At 42.0% G+C, this 21,385-nt stretch overlaps 1 protein-coding gene across 1 annotated transcript in view; it reads left to right on the top strand.

The window, feature by feature from the left end:
- Positions 1-21,385, top strand: part of LOC111139287 (ALK receptor tyrosine kinase) — a 671,342-nt gene that overhangs the window by 337,528 nt on the left and 312,429 nt on the right. The gene's annotated exons all lie outside the window — the stretch shown is intronic.

The following is a 21,385-nucleotide window of genomic DNA, read 5'->3' as shown; positions in this document are numbered from 1 at the left end:
TTTATGGACAGAAAATTATAGGCTGTCCTCTTGAAACCTTCGAAGTTGATCTACTACAGCATAGTAGATGAGTTCACATTTCTAAACCTGAATTCCCTATCGGTTTAATTCAGGAGTCACTTATGGGTATCTACTATGTGTCAGGACTGGGATAAGTGCTAGGGAGAAGGAGTGAATGAATGAATGAACGAATGTATGAATAAATGTTGAATGAATGAATTATGATTTGTACCCTTGGAGAGAGCACAGATTAGCTGGAAACACGGGTACATGGGTACACAGTCAAAATAGTGCACTAAGTTTTGGGAAATAATAATAATAATAATACACAAGCTTATGGATGTAGGAAAGAAGAAAAGATTAATTTTGCTTGAAGAAATTGGTGCGGGCATGCCAGAGGAGGTAACCCTTTGAGGGGTTGATTAGGAGATTTCTAGGTAGACAAGGGGAGGAAAGGCCTAGAGGGGATGGTCTGTGCAAAGGCTTGGTGGTACCTTCAAGGTACCTTGAATAGCAGTGACTAGCTCTGTGGATTGGGGGCTGGGTCCTGGAGTGACCCAGGGTGTGAGGGCACAGAAGTGTAAAGAGGATGTGGGCCAGGTTAAAGAGATTGGGCTTCATTCTGTAGGCAAAGATAAGTGTAGAAAGGACTCTGGAAAAGGCAAATCCTGAGCATTTAGCCAAGAACTAACCCTGAGATGAGCAGTAATATGTGAGTACAGAATCAGAAATCTCCTTCCAAGATTCCTTGCAAGTCTAAAGTTCTCTGGTTTGGTGAATGATCTAAAATGTTCTTACTCATGTCATAAACAGGCAAGACCTGTTTGAAAATAAAGAAGAGATGATTAAGGACAATCATGTAGTGCTTGTAGGTGTCATAAAGAAGGAAGAACATTTCAGACCAGATTTGGTTGATGTCCTTCTTTTCCAGCAACCAGAAGACTATAGACACCATTGGCCAGGCATGGAGGGGAGGAGGAAACAGACTTTTATCTTTTTTTTTTTTTTTCTTAAAGAGTTTATTTATTTAAGAGAGAGAGAGAGAGAGACTGAGATAGCGAGGGAAAGTACAAGTGGGGAGGAGAGGGAGAAGCAGACTCCCCACAGAGCAGGGAGCCCAATGCAGGGCTGGATCCCAGGACCCTGAGATCATGACCTGAGGCAAAGGCAGATGCTTAACCCACTGAGCCACCCAGGTGCCACCAGCTTTTTATCTCTTTAAAGGCACTAGGAACTGTTGGCCTAGAGGACCCCTCTGCCAGAGCTTCGAAAGAACACATACATGCAAGTTCAGCCTCCCTGAGTCACCTTGGAGAAGACAGGCAAGAGATGACATATGCAAATGTCCCACCTTCACCCACAACCTAAAATCCCAGCATGGATTATTTTGCAGTTCTTTGGCATCTATGACTTATCTACGCCTATGGTTTTTTGTTCTTGCTTTTCTTTCCTCTATACTCTATGTTCCCTGATTAACAGGAAGGTGTATATAATCCTTAAGGGACATCCCCACCCCACTCAGTATAGTGCTACATATAGTAAATGCTTAAAATCTATCTTGTAACCTACCAGTGATTATTTCAGATGGAGGAGAATGCTTTCATTTGGAAGTCCTTCATCGGTTTTGTCTCATGCCCAGCTGTGAGTGAAAAGGTCACTTTTAAGTGAAAGTGAACCTTTAAAGGTTCAGAGGTTGCTGAACCTCTACTGCCTATTCCCAGCCTATCAACCCGCCAAATGCCCCGGGATCTGAAACCAGTGAGCTCTGAGCCCTGACAATCTGAATGGAACAATTTCAAAAATAATTCCCTAAGACAGTGTTAGCATCCTTGGCTATATGGGAAATACCTACATTACTCATGACCATTTAGTTCCTGAAAACCAAGCACTTTCAATATGTCTTAGTGTTTCCAAATAGGCTATTTGATGATCTGCTCTAGGCTACTTACAAGCAGAATTTAGAGACTATGTCTCAATTTCAGAGTTATGCTTAGTTCCCTCATTCTTTTCTTTTTTCCATTAAAAAATGGTTGCATTTGCTTTTTTCAGCCCTCAGTCACTCAGTGAACATCTACCTGTGTAGGACCTACCCAGTACTTAGAGAACAAAGTGTATGTGATATTATTATGCATTTAAATGATACATGTTCCTATACTTAGAATAGACCACATGCTGTATGAAATATTGCAGAAGGGAGCCAGATAATAACATGGAAACATTTGTAAAGATGTTTCTGATTTTGCCAGATAGTGTTCAAAAAAGGGAGAAATCAAAATTGGAAGTGTAATTTACTACAAGTTGTTTGGATGAGAGATATTTACAACCTATAACATAGGCTAAATGGTGTAAGATTATAAATTCCAAATGAAGCCTAGCTCAGGCCCCTTAAGGCTTAGTAACAAGCCTTGGGAAACTTGGGAAATGTCATCCGCATAAACCTGCACAGGTGGAAGATTGATCAGAAAACCCGAAGCTGAATGTCACTTCCAGGTTTTAAATGAAACTTGGATAGCTCTCGTAGGCTTCGCTAAAATCACCCACAAAACCTAAGACTTCTTGGTAATAACTTATGTATAAAGAAGAGTGAACTTATGAAATCAGAGCACTGTCTTTCCAATCCCCAGGCCTGACCCACCCCTACTCAGGCCCCTCCATGGTGACCATGACCTTGAGGTTTTGTCCCTGTGGCATTTCTTGTCTCCCTCATCATTGAAAGTTGTCTTGGCAGCAACAGAAGTGCTTAGGACAGTCCTATTTGCAAGAGTGACGATCATGATGACAGTAATAATGAGAGTGAACAGTTATTGAACCCTTGCTGAATACCAGAATGTCTGCTAAGTGCTTTTACATGGTTTTCCTCTATGAATCTTCACAACAAGTGTTTAAGAGGGTCCCATCCCTGTCCTCTTTTCCAAATACCTTAGAGAGCCTCTTTACCTCATTCTATAGTAAGATCACACACCACATACTGCAGAGCCAGGATTTGGCCCAGGTGATCAGAGCTCCAAGTGCAGGGGCCATGTCTGGGCTGTATATCTCAGGTAGGCTCCCAGGTACCAGCTGGTACAGAGCTGAGATGCCAAGTTCCCTTTGGGGCCAGTTTTGACCATCTTCTCATTCAGTGAGGCTGCAGCTGTTCAGGATCCTTTTTTTTTTTTTTTTTAATTTAAAGATTTTATTTATTTATTTGACAGACAGAGATCACAAGTAGGCAGAGAAGCAGGCAGAGAAAGAGGAGGAAGCAGGTTCCCTGCTGGGCAGAGAGTCGGATGAGGGGCTCCATCCCAAGACCCTGGAATCGTGACTTGAGCTGAAGGCAGAAGCTTTAACCCACTGAACCACCCAGGCACCCGCTGCTCAGGATTCTAATCCCCTTCTCCCATGTCAGGATAATTCAGCTTCACCCTTAAGGTAGTTCTTTTTCCTCCACAAACTTTTACCTTTAACAGCCTGAAAAGCCATTTCTTTCTTCTACAACCAAATATTTTTTTTTCTAACTTGTATTTATAAATATGTAAAAGTTATCCTTCTCTTTTTTTTAGTCCTAGGCAACTGATTAAACTTTGGTCTTTTTCCCCCTCCTGACTTTTGAAACCCAAAGCATTCTTATTTTCCAAAGAAACAGAGAGTGTGCCCCTAATACTTATCATCATTACCTGTGGCCATTAGGATATAAGATACAAGATGCCAGTTTCATCCTCAGATAGTCACAATAAGTGCCATTTCACTATTCTTCAGATGGGCTTTAGTTACAGAATTTCTAAATTGAAGTCAATATGAATCGTATTCATTAGGTCCAAAGCAAGGGAGGGAGAAGGAGAAGGAGATGGCAGGTAGGGTGGGAAGCAGGTAGCAATTTCCACTTATAGCCATAGGTCAAATACTCGAAGATTGACAGTTCCCAGTTCAGAAACCATGGCTTTACCTTGGGAACTTCATAGCTTTATGGTTTGGTAAGACTACCAAGTGGATTCTAGGAGCCTGATTTGATATCCCAAACCAAAACACAAATTCCCACAGCAGCCTAGCAGACAAAGTGAATGAGTGAAGTGGGCCAAGAGCAAGATGCTAAATGGCCACTGATCCTCATCCTCCGTGATGGGACATCAGGGCATGGTGGGAACTGTGGGGAAGGAGAGCACATGACCATCAAGGGGTTAGATAACTCCACGCCAACTAATTATTGTCACCAAAAAGCAGGTCCCTTGTTGCCAGAACTTACTTTTTTTTTTCCCCCAGAGCAGCTAGATATGCAGATTTTCATGTGATTGATGTTTCTTGACTTTTAAATGTTGACTACTAATTTCCATTTAAAAGCCAGTGTTGACCAAGATGTGGGTCAAAGGAAAGCCCACCTATGGACAGTGGCCTCTGAGGCTGATGATTAGCATGCTTGTTCATACTCCCTTTTTCTCCAGATCTGACTATTGTTTTGCAATTTAGATCTCATTTGAAATTTAGGGCTTTTTTATCTGTCTAATTGTAATAGCTAAAGAAGCTCTAAAGAAAGCTCAATTTACACTATAAATTCAGTGACTTCTCTTACATTTCTTTTTTTTTAACTTAATGATTTCTATGAATATAATTATGCTTAGAAGTTCTATCTAAAGACTCAGAATGCAATTGGTATATCTTTAAGTAAAGTAATTATTCTTATCAAATATTATTGAAAGTGATTCTATAGAAAGCCATTAGAGAACATTCAAATTCATCAATATAAATAGTCAAATTGGTAGACTTTATATATAAGATCTTGATAGCATAAAATTGTTTGAATATTTTTACATTAAAAACAAAATTAAAAAACAAAGAACAAACGAGAGGAATTTCTTTTAGCAAATAGAATAGACACAGGGTTAATAACCTTGTTTTTTTAAAGAGTTCCTACAAATCAGTAAGGAAAAGTAACCTTGCTATAGATGGCTGAACAAAAGAGATGAACAGGCAATTCACAAAAGAGAAGAAATGACTAATTGAAGAACATATGGGGAGATGACTCAACCTCACTGGTAATTAAAGAAATGCAAATTGAAACAACAAATATTATCATTCGCAATGCAGCCAAGAGTGGAATGAAACAGGTACTTCTATGCATTATTGATAGACAAAGTAGAAAGCCTGGTTGGTAAACAGTTAGTTAATAAAGATCAAGAGTTTTGTTCTGTTAAGCAAATATTGAGCTCCTTCTCTGTACTGGGAGTTGGTGTATGCAGATGACAAGGGCCCACACATCCTGTCAATGAGTGAGCATGACTTGTGTGAGAGACTTGCACAGATACCTCCATCATTAGGAGGTAAATGGCAGAGTCATGCAAAGCATGGAGCTAATGCAGGAGTAAGTCCATAGCCCAGCCTGGAGAGTTTGGAAGGATTATTTGAAGAAATGATCCTGAGATCACTCTTACAGGTTGATGAGAATTTGGCTGGATAAAGAAGGGCAATGATAAGACAGAAGAGAAGGAAAGGAGATCCCTGCAAAGGTAGAGCCTCGGCAAGTATATGGTGTCTGCAGGAAGGCTGGAACTCCTGGAGCACTGAGTGTGATAGGAGTCTGCAGAGAGAACCCGGCCCACCCATGCTTGGGTAGCGTGAATTTCATCCCAGAAGCAGTCCAAGGCAGAGAGGCAGGAAAGAACACAATCAGATATGTATTTTTTTAAATCCTACGTAAGAGTCACTGTGGTTTATTTTTCCAATTTAAAAAGTAAGAGATGAAAACAAACAGCCCAGTTAAGAATTGGACAAAGGACATGAATAGACATTTCTCCAAAAAAGATTTACAAATGGCCAATAAGCACAAGGAAAGATGCTCAACATCATTAGTCATTAGGGAAATGCAAATCAAAACCACAATGAGATACCACTTTATACCGATTAGGATGACTATTATTTAAAAAGAAAAGAAAAGAACAAATATTGATGAGCATGTAGAGAAATCAGAGTCTTCGTACAGTTCTGGTGGGAATGTAAACTGGTGTGGCCGCTGCAGGAAATAGGCGGTTCCACAGAAGGTTAAACACAGAATTCCCATATGACCCAGCAATTCCACTCCTAGGTATATCCCTGGAGGAACTGAAAGCAGGGACTCCAACAGATACTTATACACGCATGTTCATGGCAACATTATTCACAATAGCGGAAAGGTAGAAACAACTCAAACGTCTATTAACAGATGAACGGATAAACAAAATGTGGTCTATCCATACAATAGAATACTATACAACCTTAACAAAGAATGATATTCTGACACATACTACAACATATATGAACCTTGGGATACCTGGGTGGCTCAGTTGGTTAAGCTCCGCCTTTGGCTCAGGTCCTGATCCCAGGGTCCTGGGATCGAGTCCCACATCAGGCTCCTTGCTCAGTGGGGAGCCTGCTTCTTCCTCTGCCTGCTGCTCTCCCTGCTTGTGCTCTTTCTCTCTCTGTCAAATAAATAAGATATTTTGAAAAAATATATGAATCTTGAAGAAATTATATTCAATGAAATAAGCCAATCACAAAAGGACACATGTATGATTCCACTTATGTGAGGTACCTAGAGTAGTTAAGTTACCAAGGGCTCGGGGAGAGGGGATACTGGGAGCTTCTGTTTGAAATGATGAGAAAGTTCCTGGTTAGATGGTGATGACAGTTGCACAACATTGTGAATATCCTTAATGCCACCAAATTTTACATTTAAAAATGTTTAAAATGGGGGATGCCCCGGGAGGCCTGTGTGGTTCTGTTGGTTAAGCATCTGCCTTTGGCTCACCTAGTAATCCCAGTGTCCTGGGATCAGGTGCCTGCTTCTCCCTCTCCTGCTGCCCCTCCCCTCTCTCATGCTCTCTCTCTCTGTCTTTCTCTCAGCTAAATTACAATCTTTTTTTTTTTTAATGGAGGGCGCCCGGGAGGCTCAGTCTGTTGAGTGTCCAACTCTTGGTTTCCACTCAGGTCATGATCTCAAGGTTGTGGGATCGAGCCCCATGTCGGGCTCCGTTCTGGGTGGAGATTCTGCTCAGGATTCTTGTCTCCTTCTCCCTCTGCCATTCCCCCTGCTCGTGCTCTCTGTCTCTCAAACAAATAAATAAATCTTTCAAAAAGTGGTTAAAATGGTAAAGTCCATGTTATGTATATTTTAGTACAATAAAAAATAGCCAAAAAGTAATAGGTGCTTTGGAAAATTAAAAAAAGCACACAGAAAAATATTCTATCCCCTGGACTTACCCACTTACCCTTTTGGTGAATACCCTCAAATATTTTCTCTTTTCATGTGCATACTCATATACTTATTATATTTTACTATGCTGGGGTTACACTATCCTTGCTGTTTTGTCCTTGCATTTTCCATCTAGTGATAGACCATGAACACCCTTGGTATTTCTACAGCATGGGGGTTAAGGAGGTAAGCCCTGGAGACAGACCCCCCAGGTTTGTGTTCTGATTCTGTTGCTTACTCAGCTGCCAGCTGTTTCCTTCTCTGTACAAAAGACATGGGTAACAAAAGTACCAAGCACGTAGGTTGTTAAGGGTTACGTTGGTTCTTAAATATGTATAAGCACAGGGCCCAGCACTAAATAAAGAGAACTATGGTCATTATTGCTAATGGTAGCTAATAATCCTCACCTGTTCTGTAAGATGGGCTTTTTTTTAGTGGCTTCCTAAAGTACTTTAGCACATGGCTACACTATACATTACTTAACAAATCTCCTATGTCCAACATTTACCATTTCTAAATATCAGCTCACGTAAATAATGCTAAGTGACTTTGCCATGAAGTCTATCTAGATAGATAACTCTGTTTTTTTAAAGCAGACCCATAGAAAGGCAATTGTTGGCTCAAAGAACATGCATGATTTAAGATTTTTGATTCCTGTTGATAGACTACCCCTCCAGAAAGACTATGATATGCTGAGGAGCAAGAGAACAATATTATCTTTAACAGCAAAAAATTGGAAAAACCTAACTATCTAAACTAAAGAAATAGTTGAAATGTGATGTCCACTTATTGGACTATCATACAAGTATCATAATAAACATATTTGCAAAGCCTACTTAAAAGCATAGAAAATGCTTATGACACAGTGTTAAGTGAAAGAGCAAGGAAAAAATTATATTTATGAGAATTATCAACTTTAAAAATCATATGCATATTGAGGAATAAAAAAAACAAGTCAAATAGAATGAATATTAAGACTCTACATAACTTGTTTTTTCTTATTTTTTTCTAAATATCATTTAATGAGCATATACCGTGTTTATAATAAAAAAATAGTTTCACTGGGAAAGGATGATTTGCCCCTCTCTTTGAAGCTATGATTGAAATTTAGTTTCACATGGCAAGTAGATCTTTATTTAAATAAGCATCCATAGTAGGAAGCCCATATTTCAATTTTCTGGCTGAAATTTTTTCAGATACAAAGTCACCTTCTTGACCTTATCTATATATTCAAAGGCTGTGTGGTGCTTGGAGATTTCTACTGTATGGTATTGGAATCAGCAGCAAGATCAGCAGACATTATTTCCCAAAGGAAATGAATCTAACGGGACTCTGGAAGATACAGCTGCTTCTCTGTCCCCCAAACAGAGTCCAGCTGCTTTCATGAGGGCTGTAATCCAGGGAAAGGCCCTAAATGTTCAGCCATCTGTGTGGACCTCCTAGCCTCTGGGCCCCTCTGTCTGCACCACATTGAGCTGATAGGCAGGTTAATTGATCTCTCTGAGCCTCTGTTTCCTCATCTAAAAAGTGGATATAGGGGTGCCTGGGTGGCTCAGTGGGTTAAAGCCTCTGCCTTCGGCTCAGGTCATGATCCCAGGGTTCTGGGATCGAGCCCCACATCGGGCTTTCTGCTCGGCGGGGAGCCTGCTTCCCCCTCTCTCTCTCTGCCTGCCTCTCTGCCTACTTGTGATCTCTGTCAAATAAATAAATAAAATCTTTTAAATTAATTAGTTAATTAATTTTAAAAAGTGGATATAAGGATCATATACCTACTTACCGGGTTGTTGTGAAATCAAGTGCAGTAAACCTTATAAGATGTTAACTCGGTGTCTGGGACGTGTTAGGCACCCATTAAGTGTTAGCCATCATTATCCTTATTATCATCCTACATCTGTATTTCACTCACTGTTTTTAGAGATAACAGTGAAGCCTAGGGAGATGTGATTTGTTGTAGTTTCATGGGAAGAGCCATGGATTTTGGAGTCAGATGACCTGGATCATAACAGTGGTTAAAGCACTTACTCATTTAGTGGCCTGGGGCAAGACACTTAATCCTTACAGCAGTGCTGTCCAAGAGAAATATAACAAGAGCCAAAAATGTAATTTTGGATTTTCTAGAAAACACATTACAAAAAAGCAAAAATAGATATTTTCTTTAACCCAACATACCCCATATTATCCAACATATCATTAGTTTAAAATTATTGGTGAAGTATCGGATCTTCTTTTCCTGTCCTAAATCCAGTGTGCATTTTATATTGAAAGTACATTTCAACCTGGAAGCTACTTATTCATCTGAAATATTTTATCTGTATTTCCTGAAATTCATAGTTGAAAAATTAGATCGACATACCCAAGTTGTTCAAACATATTCTTCCAATAACTGAATCAACTGTCAGCTTTCAAATGTGAATAAATTAAAATTAAATAAAATGGAGAATTCAGTTCCTCGGCTGCATGAGCCACATCTTGAGTACCGGTGGCCAGGCTTAGCTGGCCGCTAGCATATTAGCCATAGCTACCATTGGAGATGACAGATCACTTCTCCTCCCAGAGCCACTCAGCTAATGGGATGTGGCTCTGGGACCAGAATCCGGCCAATAGAATCACCATATATGGACATTCGAAATTTGAATACAATTCATCTTGAGCCTTTTCATTTTTGTAACTGTGATCTGCAGTAAGAAATATACTTTACATGACAACATGGTACACAATAACACATGTGCATCTATGTGTGTGTATGTATGTGTTTGTACATGTGTGTATGTGTGTCTCTGTGTATGTATGCACGTGTGTGTGTGTGTGTGTGTGTGTGTGTGTACATATAGGTCAACAGCCATTATTTCCCAAAGGAAAATTGAAATGTGGGTCTTTTAAAATCCTACTCTACTTCTTCCTCCTCCCGATTTCCTCCTCTTTCTCTTTCTCCTTCTCTTTATTTAATGCTGGTCATGACTCACTAAAGTGATTTCATGGCCCACTAATGGGTTATAAACCACAATTTGAGAAACACTGATCTTAAGAGTCTAAATTTCCAGCCATCTTAAAAATTGATTTGTTTTGTGTTGTAAATAATAATCCTTCTATAGCCACCAGTTGGTTCAAAGGGAATAATGTTTTCCCCAATATAAATAAGAAGAATGACACCAGTCTAGATAAGATACGCGGGAACAAATGACTTACCTGCTTTTTTGTCTCTTGATTTGTTCGACAAATAGTCACTGTGGAAGCACTGTCCCTGTCACTGTGGTAGGCACTAACAGCTGGCCCGAGACAGCCAGGATCCCTGCTCACAGAGTCAGCTACACAACCACCGAAGCCCTTGCTGCAGAGGCTTAGCCAAAGAAAGGTCTTCGATGCTGTGTTTTACTTTTCCCTTATGAAGACCAGAGACAAGCAGTGGTGCAGATGTCCAGCAACCCCATTAGTGACTCAACTCCCATTCCATTCCACATGCTCTTGCCTGTCACTTTATGGTTACAAGACCGCTGCTACCCCTCCAGGCCTTCAGTCCATGTTCCAGGCAAGAAAAAGAAAGAAGTGGGGGATGGGGGAATGATATCTCAAAATTCTCCAGCACAGAGGGTTGCCAGATAAAACACAGGATGTCCAGTTAAATGTGAGTTTTAGAGAAACAATAAATAATGTTTTCAGTCTCAGCATGACCCATGCAATATTTGAGACATATTTATATTGAAAACATTATTCATTATTTATTAATGAAATTCACATTTAACTGGGTGTCCTGTATCTTTATTTGCTAATTCTGGCAAACCTATGAGTACGGTTCTGCTTACAGTTCTCTGGCCAGACTGTGTCACAAGGCCACTCCTATCTGTCAAGAAGACTGGTGAAAACCAATCATTTTTTAACTTCTAGTCTCAATAAAAGAGAAAGGCAAGAGAGGAGGAAGTTCGTCAGGGAGTTGAGTTGAGTGAGCCAACCTATGGCATCTGCTGCAGGTCGGGTCCGCTCTGGCCTTCTTTGTAGATCATAGTTGGAAGTTTGGATTTTAATTCATGGTCAGTGGGAAGCTATTGGAGATTTTCAAACAAGGGAGTAACTAACTCTATTTAAGAAGATGGCTCTGGCTGTGTGTGCAGAATGGAAAGGGGGAGGGTAAGCAAGAAGTGGGAAGACCAGTTGAAAGAAACCCAGCTTGTTCTAGAACCTTTGAGAACTCTGCCTAACTACCTAGGCCCCTTGTTACATGTGAGTTCCCTCTTCTGAAAAACGAAGATTTGGGCGGGATGGTCTCTTGGTGCTTCACACCACATGCCCAGAGTGGCATGCAGGTGACATGGCCTTCTCTTGCTTTTGTGCTGCGTAGCTTGGTTATCAATGTTGGCCCACGTTTTGTACTCCTTCTTCAACAGAGGAGTGTCTGAGAGCCATAGTACATGGAACGTCAGAACTTAGGATCATGAAGCTAAGACCCTGTGAGATTCCCACAAAGAAATGGGTAAAAAATTGCTTTTTAAAATTTTAACTTCAAAAATAATCAATGAAATGTACAGAAAAATAATAAAATCTGCTACCTCTTAGCAAAAATTTTAAAAGTAGCATGGACGATTTTTATACCCTGACATCTGGGACTTAAAGCAAAGGTTAGATAATCTGATTCCAGAGCTAAGAACCAATGTGGATAAGAGAAAACCTGATTTCATGCTTCTCTCCCTCCAGAGTGGGTTTTGTTACAACGAAGGCATTTTGGTCCCCTAACTCCCTCCCTTTCCTACCCCGCCAGCAGCAGATAATTTTCTCTCTCCTTCCTTCTGCTTCTTATTGAATTAAATCAATTGTTTAGTTTTCATTTGGCTTCTCCTTTTTCCCTCTCATCAGATCAAGTGCTTTTCTATTTTCCTTGAGGATTACCAAAATGAGCTCTTAGGGAAAAAGAGGTTTCTCAGCACTTTAGCTTCTGTTCCTTCTATTTATTTGCTTTGCCTTTTATTATCTTTTTTTGCTGACACCCCAGGACACACACGCGGAATGTAGAGATTATTGGCTTTTTCCCTTTTTCCTAAATGAAACCTGTTGGTTAAAAACAAAAAACAAAACAAAACAAAAAAATTGTGTCCCCAGAAAGATTTCTTCTTTTTAAGAGGGCCAGAGATCTAATAAGGGATATGTAAAAGCATGCACACATATGCACATACCCTTATATAGCTATTTGTAGACATGCACACACAAATCTACACATACTATAAACACACACAAGCATCAGTGAACTTGGACCTGAGAGGGAGTTTGCAGAACTCCACCAAACATGCAGGTTGTACTGTGACTTTAGGTTACAACTGAACTCATAGTGTTAAGATTAACAATACTGTCAAGGAAAACCAACTCCCCCTACCTTCCTTCCCTCCCTTAATGAGCACACTTGGTTCTTCTAATCATTTGATATCAAAAACTGATAGCATTTCTCTTCAGAGTGCTTGGCAATGAAGGGACAGTAAAGCAACACGTTTAAGTCCTGGTGGCAGACCATCAGAGCAGAGATGGTCAAAGTGCCCAGAGTTGGGTCCTACCATGGCCCAGCTGCCCTTTCTGGAGTCCAACCATTTCCCTTCCCCCTACTGGATTGAGTTTTCTCCCCTGCAAGGTGAAAGGTGGCACTCGATGACCCTTAAGAGCTCTAGGTCTTTGAAGTTCTGAATTCCTAAGTTAACCCACTCTTAGGCCAAGCTCCCTAGTGGGGATAATACCACCTATTCCTTCCTCTAAGTTTCAGAATTCTGGACTGAAACCTAAAGCCTGAGTTGAGGGTAGGGTAGCAGAATTTGAGTGTGAAAACTAAACAATAAGGAAACTCTTAATGTGGTACCAATGTGCTATGGCCGCTTTGTAAGATCACATGAACAAAGGAGACCTTCAAATATGCCCAGCAACGGGAACCACCATAGGCCCCATCAGTGATTTCCAAAGGAGAACTCATCTGTCTGGGTCCCACCATCCCACGCCTTGGTCTTTGACCTCTTTGCAGAGTTAGATGGTGGGCTTGAGACCATATGCTGGGCATAATCCTCAGAGCTGTCAGGGTACAAAGAAAGGAAAGTAAGGCCTGGGGCAACAGGGTATCTCACCAAAAACATCATCACAGGTTTCTCTCCTAGACAAGTGGGGAGTCTGAGAACCTTGCTTCCAATTCCAGACCCACCACTGACTTGCCATGTGACCTTGGGCGAGTCCTTCACTTCTTTGCTTCTTGGTCTTCTCCCCAGTATAGCCAGGGGTTAAGCTTTGTGACCACCACATTTGTCTCTGGCTCTGACATTGTGAAAGGCCAGACATGGAATGTAGTGCTTTTAAATCCCATCAGGTAGAGAGACCTACACGATAACGCAGGAACCTCTCAGAAGCAGGATTCTGCCATGAGGAGCTCAGTTCTTGATGAGATGACAGTTTAAAGTCAAAAAACCAAAAAACCAAGAAGATTTAAGATTTAAGAGATGCTAGTGATACAGATAGATCCTTCACCTTCTACACTACCTTTCTTTTTTCATTTTTACCCCTTTCTTTCTGCAGACAGTATCTAGCACAGAAATGCATTAGAGGCAAGTTTCTGAGCACATTCCGTGGTACATTATACACAACAGCAAAAGAGTTCTGTACCCAAAGGAATTTGGGTAATCTTAATTTTATGTTCTGCTCTTAAAGAGTCATGACTCTTTGACCTGCTGAAGTTCTAGGAAACCCTGCAGTGAAAAAGCTCATTTCCTTTTGTTTGACCCAGTCACCTTCCAACTTAACTTGATCCCAGAGCTTCCCCATGAGACCTGTCAGCCCTGCATGGGGCTGGTGTTCTGTGACACGTACTCTGGGGGACAGCACAGCATTATCCCGACACCACAGCTAGTGTGGCATGTGTCCAGAATGAGGCCTGCATGGGTCACATTGTACTCCTTCTGTCCATATTCCAGCCCATTAAACTTCTGCTGCTCCTTAGGTCCCATCAATATGATTGGCATCATGATCAATCGAATAATAGCTTATAATAATGATTTAATGGTTTAATTGCAATATGGACAATTAGCCAATGGTGGTAGAGTCCTGTGTGGTTTGTTGAAATGGAAGTCTGTCCATCTATTCATCTGTTTACCAAAGTTCTCATTCAAAGAATATGATTAAGAGGCTTCTGCTTCAGGATGGTGGGTTGCACGCACGCTTATCTCCTTCTCTCCTGAAACACCACTCAAGTGATGATCAAGGCTTCAATGGAGGGATAAATTCTGACTAGCAGGCAGAACCGGAGGAAACCCGTGAGCGATTTTAAGAGCACACGGCTGGTGACGGAGAAGCTGAAGTGGCCATAGCTGAAAAGATGCAGAGAGGGTTTAGCGCAAAAGAGGGAGCACATCTGCTGGGAGACGCCACAGCCGAGTACTGATAAGGGATCCCTCTGGAAGGATGGAACAGAGTAAATTTTGTCTGGAGTATGGTTACCCCATGTGTCTCCATCTCCTTTCAACCTCAGTTTTCCAGACTAAAAGTAACGGGATACCCAACCACAGGGGAAAGGAAAAGGTGCTAAGACTGCTAGCAGCAGTGTTCGTGCCCAGAATGATGTGTCCATACTGCTGGCATTGGGGAGCAGGCACCAGCAACGTGGCAGAGCCCTGACACCTGCCATCAGGCCAGTTCTGACAGGTCAAGCACCATCTACATGCACTGAAGCCCGATCAGCAATCCTTGTCTCCCCTGTTTGAATATAAGGTGCTGATCCAGGATCAACCAGCCTATGAATAGCCCAGCATCATGGAAAAGAAATACCAGGGCACCTGGGTGGCTCAGTCAGTTAAGCATCTGACTCATGGCATGGCTCAGGTTGTGATCTCAGAGTCCTGGGATCGAGACCCAAGTCGAGCTCTGCACTCAGTGTGGAATCTGCTTGGGATTCTCTCTTCCTCTCCCTCTGCCCCTCCCCACACACGTGCTCTCTCTCTCTTTTTAAAGTAACTAAATAAATCTTTTTTAAAAAGAAGAAAAGAAAGGGAAAAGAAATACCAATATAAAAAAATTGTTCCCAGAGAAAACAGGATAAATTAGGTAACAGAAGTTAATTTGAAAAGTAAAACTCTTCAGAAAAATTCAAGGTGGAGAAGAGGGGATAATGAAGGCATCAAAGAAATAATAAAACAAATTTACTAGAGATGAAAGAAGAGTATGTTTTCTGATTGAAAGAACCCACCAGATGCCAGGAGGAGTTTTTATAAAGATCTGTACCTAGAGACATTGTATTGAAATTTTAGCAACTCAGTGTTAAAAAAAGATCCTGAGGGGCACCTGGGTGGCTCAGTTGGTTAAGCATCTGCCTCTTGATGATAGCTCGGGTGTCGATCTCATGGTGGTGAGTTCAAGCCTCACATTAAAAAAAATAATAACAAAATCCTGAAGACCTCCAAGAAGAGAAAAGACAGATTGACTACAAAGAAATTAACAATAAAACTAGCCTCAGACTTCTCCTCAGTCACACAGATGCTAGACAACACTGAAGTAAGGCCTTCAAATTTCTGAAGCAGAATTTCTAATCTAGAGGCTATCGCCAGAAAAGCTGTCGACCAAGTGTGAAGACAAAATAGAAATATTTCAGATATTCAGAGATTCACAATGAGTTTCCCCTGAGGAAGTTTCCCGAGGACGGTGGCTGATGGAAGAATCCCAGTGAAAATAAATCCCAGAATAATGGCTCTGCAGGAAGCCCAGAAAACAGCTGGTCCAAATTAAAACAGGAAATCAGTGTCTTTGAGAAGAAAGGAGAGATTTTTCAAGGAATATATAAAGGTGTTAGTGATATGGTGTAAAAGGCACATGGAAAATAAATAGAAAAAGGAAAGAAAGAAGGCAGATATAAAATAAAAGAGAACAGCAACTAGAAATTTCTGGAAAGATAAACTGCACAAGAAAGTCTGGGCTCAAACATGAGGCAAATTAAGACAGAGAAAGAGAGAATATTCATTTGATTCTGATGCTAGAAACATTCTTCATGAAGTAGAATGTGTTGCTTGGACCTATGGAGAAGGTCGCAAATAGAACCTTTCTTCACTGTACTGGAGAAATATATGTACATCAGTGTAAAAGTTCTACTTACTGATTGTCAAGGTTTAGTATCAACCTGTAAACCAAACACAAGACTTAATCGCTCTTAGGCAATGTTGACAATGTGAGGAAAAGCCCAGCTGACACGGGAGGTGGAGGTGGACAAGGACAGAAGGACTAACAGCCATCTTCTAGTGAGGAGAGCCAGCAGAATGGTGTATAAAGTGGATGGAACAAGTAATACAAATGCGATGGAAAGTTAAAAAAGCAAGTAATAAAAAAGTAAAACAGGATTTAAGAAATAAAGAATTAGAAGAAAGGGGAGAGTACCATTTTTCTAACTGTCCCCTGGATATAAGCCTAAAGTTGTTGCATCCACAAGTAACAAGATGATCGCCATATTTAGAATTCTGAAGGAGGCCACCAAAGAAATGAGAAATCCTTAAATTATGTTTCTGGGACTTGGAGAGAAGAGCAGGATTGAGGGATAGCTTTGAGAAAATTATGATTATGAACTGTTCTGGACTGTTTGACTTCGGGCCACGTGCATATATTCCGTTGACTCCTTGAAGTCACTGAGTACCTTCCCTGTGACAGGCATTGTGTTCAATACCAGATATTTGGAGGTGGTACCAGCCTTGTAGCAGAAGCGTCTACAGAAACAGATGATGGGAGTTTAGGAGCCCTTCCCAGTGATGTGTTTGTGGAGACCGGAAGAGAGGAAGCGGGGCAGGGAAACAGAGTTCACAGAGAATTTGGCCAACCAATTGAAACTGTTGCTATAGAACTGCCAAAGAGGCAAAGCCATTAGGATTTGGGGGGTTGGAGGATTCACATGATTCCTTTAGACTGACCATATTCTAGGCAGGCAGATAGAATTACTGACAGTTTGGAGCTGGGAGGGTCCTTAGTGAGATCTATCCAACTCTTTCATTTTACAAAGGAGGCTTGGTAGTGGCAGAGCTAGTCCTCCTGATTCAGTCCTTCCACTGGTGAGTTTAGGAATAGCTACAAGGAGCTTCCCATGAAGACACCCCTCAAAGCACAAAATCGACATCTCTCACAGACCTACAGAGGCTAGGCACCGCACTGGCCACATCACGTGTGTTAATCTCTACAACAGCCACGTGACATAGGCTAGACACATTACATTCGAGCAAACTAGTGTTTAAAGAGTTTAAATCATTTCTCTGAAGCTTAGAACTAGACAGACACAGAGCCTGGATATGAATGAGTCTATCTGACTCCAAGGTTCACGACCCTTGGTTTCTGGCCCGTAATTTGCACCCAGCTGACCGAGATAAGAGTTACACATCCCTATATTGGTGACCGAGGTAAAAAAAAATAATAACCATTTCATATTTAATCATGGAACATATCAACATGATCCGCTAGTGAGGGAAACAGGATCCCGGCACCATCTAAGCAAGGCTCGTTCTTTGATCCGCTTCTCCACTCCCCCACGGCCCACCTTGGGGGAGGGTCTGTGGCTGCCAGGCCATCCTTCTTAATTAGAAGGTACCCCAGGAGCCTCTGAGTAGCCCTAAGCTATTCTGAGCAAAATAAACAGGAAACGGAAAAGAGGGAGGGGAGACAGAAATGCTCACTGACTTTAAAAGATTTATACTGACAATATCCCAAGGAGCTTATGAAATGTATTTTTTCCTTTTTCTTTTTTTTTTTTTTTGGAGAGAGGAAAGGTGCTGATGAAGAGATAGCTCTCAACTAGAGTTTCATTGACAGTGAAAATACTTTAAGCTCAGGCTTTTATTGATAGCCCAGTTGCACAAAATAAAATTCATATAAACATCATCTCACATATTAGAACTGGAAAAATAATCCATCTTCCAGTCAACTTTGAAAAAGTCCCATTATTGAGCTACTGAATTACAAGGACAGAATCTACATGTGCTCCCGAACCCAAGAGGGAGAAACAGTGGTGCAGGGGGAGCCCCAAACTTAGTGCCTGATTCAGCTTGATTTTTCTCCCGCTGGGAACTTGAGTTTCCCCTGGGGGATGTGTCTGCACACACGCACGTAATCCTTCTAGGAAGAAGGAAAACACTGCCTTTCTCTTCCCCACATTCCTTCCCTCCATAGCTCCCAAAATGGATTTCAGTATGACTTTTCATCCACTTGAAAACATCAGAGTAGGGTCTCAGACCAGAGTCCGGTAGTTAATCCCTTCCGTGTGACAGGCTGGCTCCACCCTAACCCCAGACTGTGCCCCAAAGCCTCTGGAGCAAGACTCTGCCCCCAGAGATGCTTCCAGGATTTTCACCTGCTCTGGACAGACACACTCATGAAAGTGTTGGAAACCCCTGTCGATCCCAGAGTCCGTCCCCCACATGGCACTTCTGCTTAGAACAGTAACACTCTAAACACACCCCACTAGCGTTTAACCACACGCTTTCCTCATGTGACTGGTGCTGTAGGACGAGGTCGGGTCAGTAGGGATCCCCTCCTTTCCCCCACCATCCCAGATTCATCTTCCTAAAGCACTGCTCTGACGACCTCACTCTCCTCTTCAAAAAGCTCTTCCAAAAAAAAGTTGAATACCTTCAGCCAGGAATTAGAAGTCCCGTAGGGTCTGCTCCCAGCCCCACTGCCCTCCCCTTCTTTATACCCCAGCCTCATGTTCAGCTGTCCCGCTGAGACCCAGTGCGCCTACACACTTCCTACATTTATGCCTTTTCTCTTCTTCTCTCAGCTTCCACATGGCCAGTTCTGCCAATATCTTTGTCTTTCTCTCCCTTTAAGAGCTAGCTCAGAGGTCATCTGCTTTATGAGTCTTCCCACCGGAACCTAATGTCTTCTTCCCACAGCCTCTGAAAGTGCTTCCCCTGTATGTGTTTTACGACTTTATAACCTCTCCTGTTGATGGCTGTTCTTCCTGGGCCCTCGTCCCCCTATGGACCCGGAGTTCCAGAACTGTGTCTGGTTTATGTCTGTGTCCCCAGGACAGAGCCAGTGCTTGGATGTTTGCTCAACATTGGCATCCAGTAAATGAAATTTGAGGGCAAGAAAGAGTGAGCAAAAGAGCCAGTGAAAAATGGATTCGGTCCAGCATCCTGCTGTCTGCCTTTCTCTCTTTTTCCTCCTCTGAGTGTATAAGCCATAAAGCTTGGCCATAATGCACCCTCCTCGTATTTTAGGATAAGGGATATGGTAGGATAATGAGAAAGATACAAGGAAAAGAGCTCTGGTTAGAAATCCCAACACCTGGGGAGCGCCTGGGTGGCTCAGTGGGTTAAGCCTCTGCCTTCAGCTCAGGTTGTGGTCCCAGGGTCCTGGGATCCAGCCCCGCATCGGGGGCTCTCTGCTCAGCGGGGAGCCTGCTTCCTCCTCTTTCTGTCTTTCTCTGCCTGCCTTTCTGCCTACTTGTGATCTCTCTGTCAAATGGATAAATAAAATCTTAAAAAAAAAAAAAAAAAGAAATCCCAACACCTGGACTCTGGTCTGGAGTTTCATATCAAGATGTTGGACAAGTCATTTCCCCACTCTGACCTGCAGTCTGCTTCTCTAGGAAGGTGAGGGCTTCCTATTAGATGATCTTTAAGTCCTTTCTAATTCTGAGTTTTTTATTCTATTTTTATTTATTTACTTATGTATTTATTTTTATTCTATATTTATTTATTATTTCTTCTATCTCTGTGATGAGAATATCTCCCCCATTGTAAAACAAGGTCATAATGTATATTATTTATTGAGGTTTGCAGAGCACTTTTCATTGGCCCATCTGCCACGTCTGAAACTTTCCAGCAATCACAGAGGTTTCAGTTTCCAGTGCTGACCCCAGAACCCCAGTCCCACTTAGATACAGTCTTGTGCTGACCTCATCCTGATGTTACCTGGAAGTCACAATTCTCCACTTCCAGAATTTTGCAAATCTCCAATTCCTGACATAATACCTTCTCCTTGAAGAACAGGTCCAGTAGGGAGTCCTTCTTTTCATCTGCATCATTCTCTGCCCCTGACTGCTAGCTCATTTCCCTACATGGTGAATTGGGTTGTCTGTAGAAAGAGACCAGTTCGAAGGGCTGTGGAGTGATTTCAGTAGGCGGCTGAGCACTCATTAGCTCATTCCCAGCCGAGGAGTCGGGGATCTTGGAATAGTCTTCCACTGCAAAAGAAGCAGCATCAAATGGCTCAAAACTTCAAGGCAGAGGTATGGCAAATAAAATTAATGCATCAGAAGGAATGCCTGAAACAAGACAATGGTGCTGTGCTTTTATGCTGACAATAAGCCCCATGGATACAGGTTTCTTATAGATCACTTGGCCTGTGCTACTGGAATTAGGCTTGACTTGCCCCAGAGGGAAACTCTGCCACAGGCATGGCACCAGGGGGATTTGTAGGGCTTTCTTTGTGGAGACCAGTTACAGATTCAAGTGACTCATAGACTCAAGAGCTGAAATGGATCTTAAGAGTTGATTGAGTTCAGCCAACCCTTTTCACCCTGTTTTATAAACGAGGAAACTGAAATCCAAGACAGTTAATGCTTCACACAAGATCACCGAGCCAGTAACCAAAGGAGCAGGAGCCATGAATGTGTGACCCAAATGCTGCCTCCCCAAGCCACCCACCTCTCAAGGGAAACCTTTAACTTGTCAGCACTATTTGCGATTGTAGAGCCAACCCATACATTCCTGAGAAACTCTGACTTGGCCATAAATTGAAGGCCAAGTTGGCTTGAAGGCAATATGGAGAGCTTGGGTCAGCTTTTATTTGAAACTGTGGCCTGTCGGGTGACCTGAGATGCCCCAGAGTGTGCCCTGGTTCGTGGGGTGTGGAAACACCCTACATGGATGTTGGCAAGATGGCACTGATGTCCTTGCTCCACTCTTGGTGCATTTACGGAGTCAGTGACTATTGAGGCCATCCGTCTAGACCAGGATGTAAGTCCAGCAGAATGTCTTAGCACCTAGGTTAGGTTTCTGATGCTGGTTACTCTTTGGGGATTAGGTAATCCCCCATATTTTTCTCCAGTTTCCTGTGACACCTCCTTAGTTGTGCCCATTATAGTCTGGCAAAGTCTGTAGCTATCATCTCTACTTTGACGTAGAAGACAGTGGAAGTCAAATAATTGATTATTTAATAGAGTCTGTCCTCTCTACACACAACTGGGTAAAGCACTCTCTA

Source organism: Enhydra lutris, unplaced genomic scaffold (assembly GCF_002288905.1).
Source record: "Enhydra lutris kenyoni isolate GAN:26980312 unplaced genomic scaffold, ASM228890v2 scaffoldscaffold98, whole genome shotgun sequence".
NCBI lineage: Eukaryota > Metazoa > Chordata > Mammalia > Carnivora > Mustelidae > Enhydra > Enhydra lutris.
This window is presented reverse-complemented; position numbering and strand designations above follow the sequence as displayed.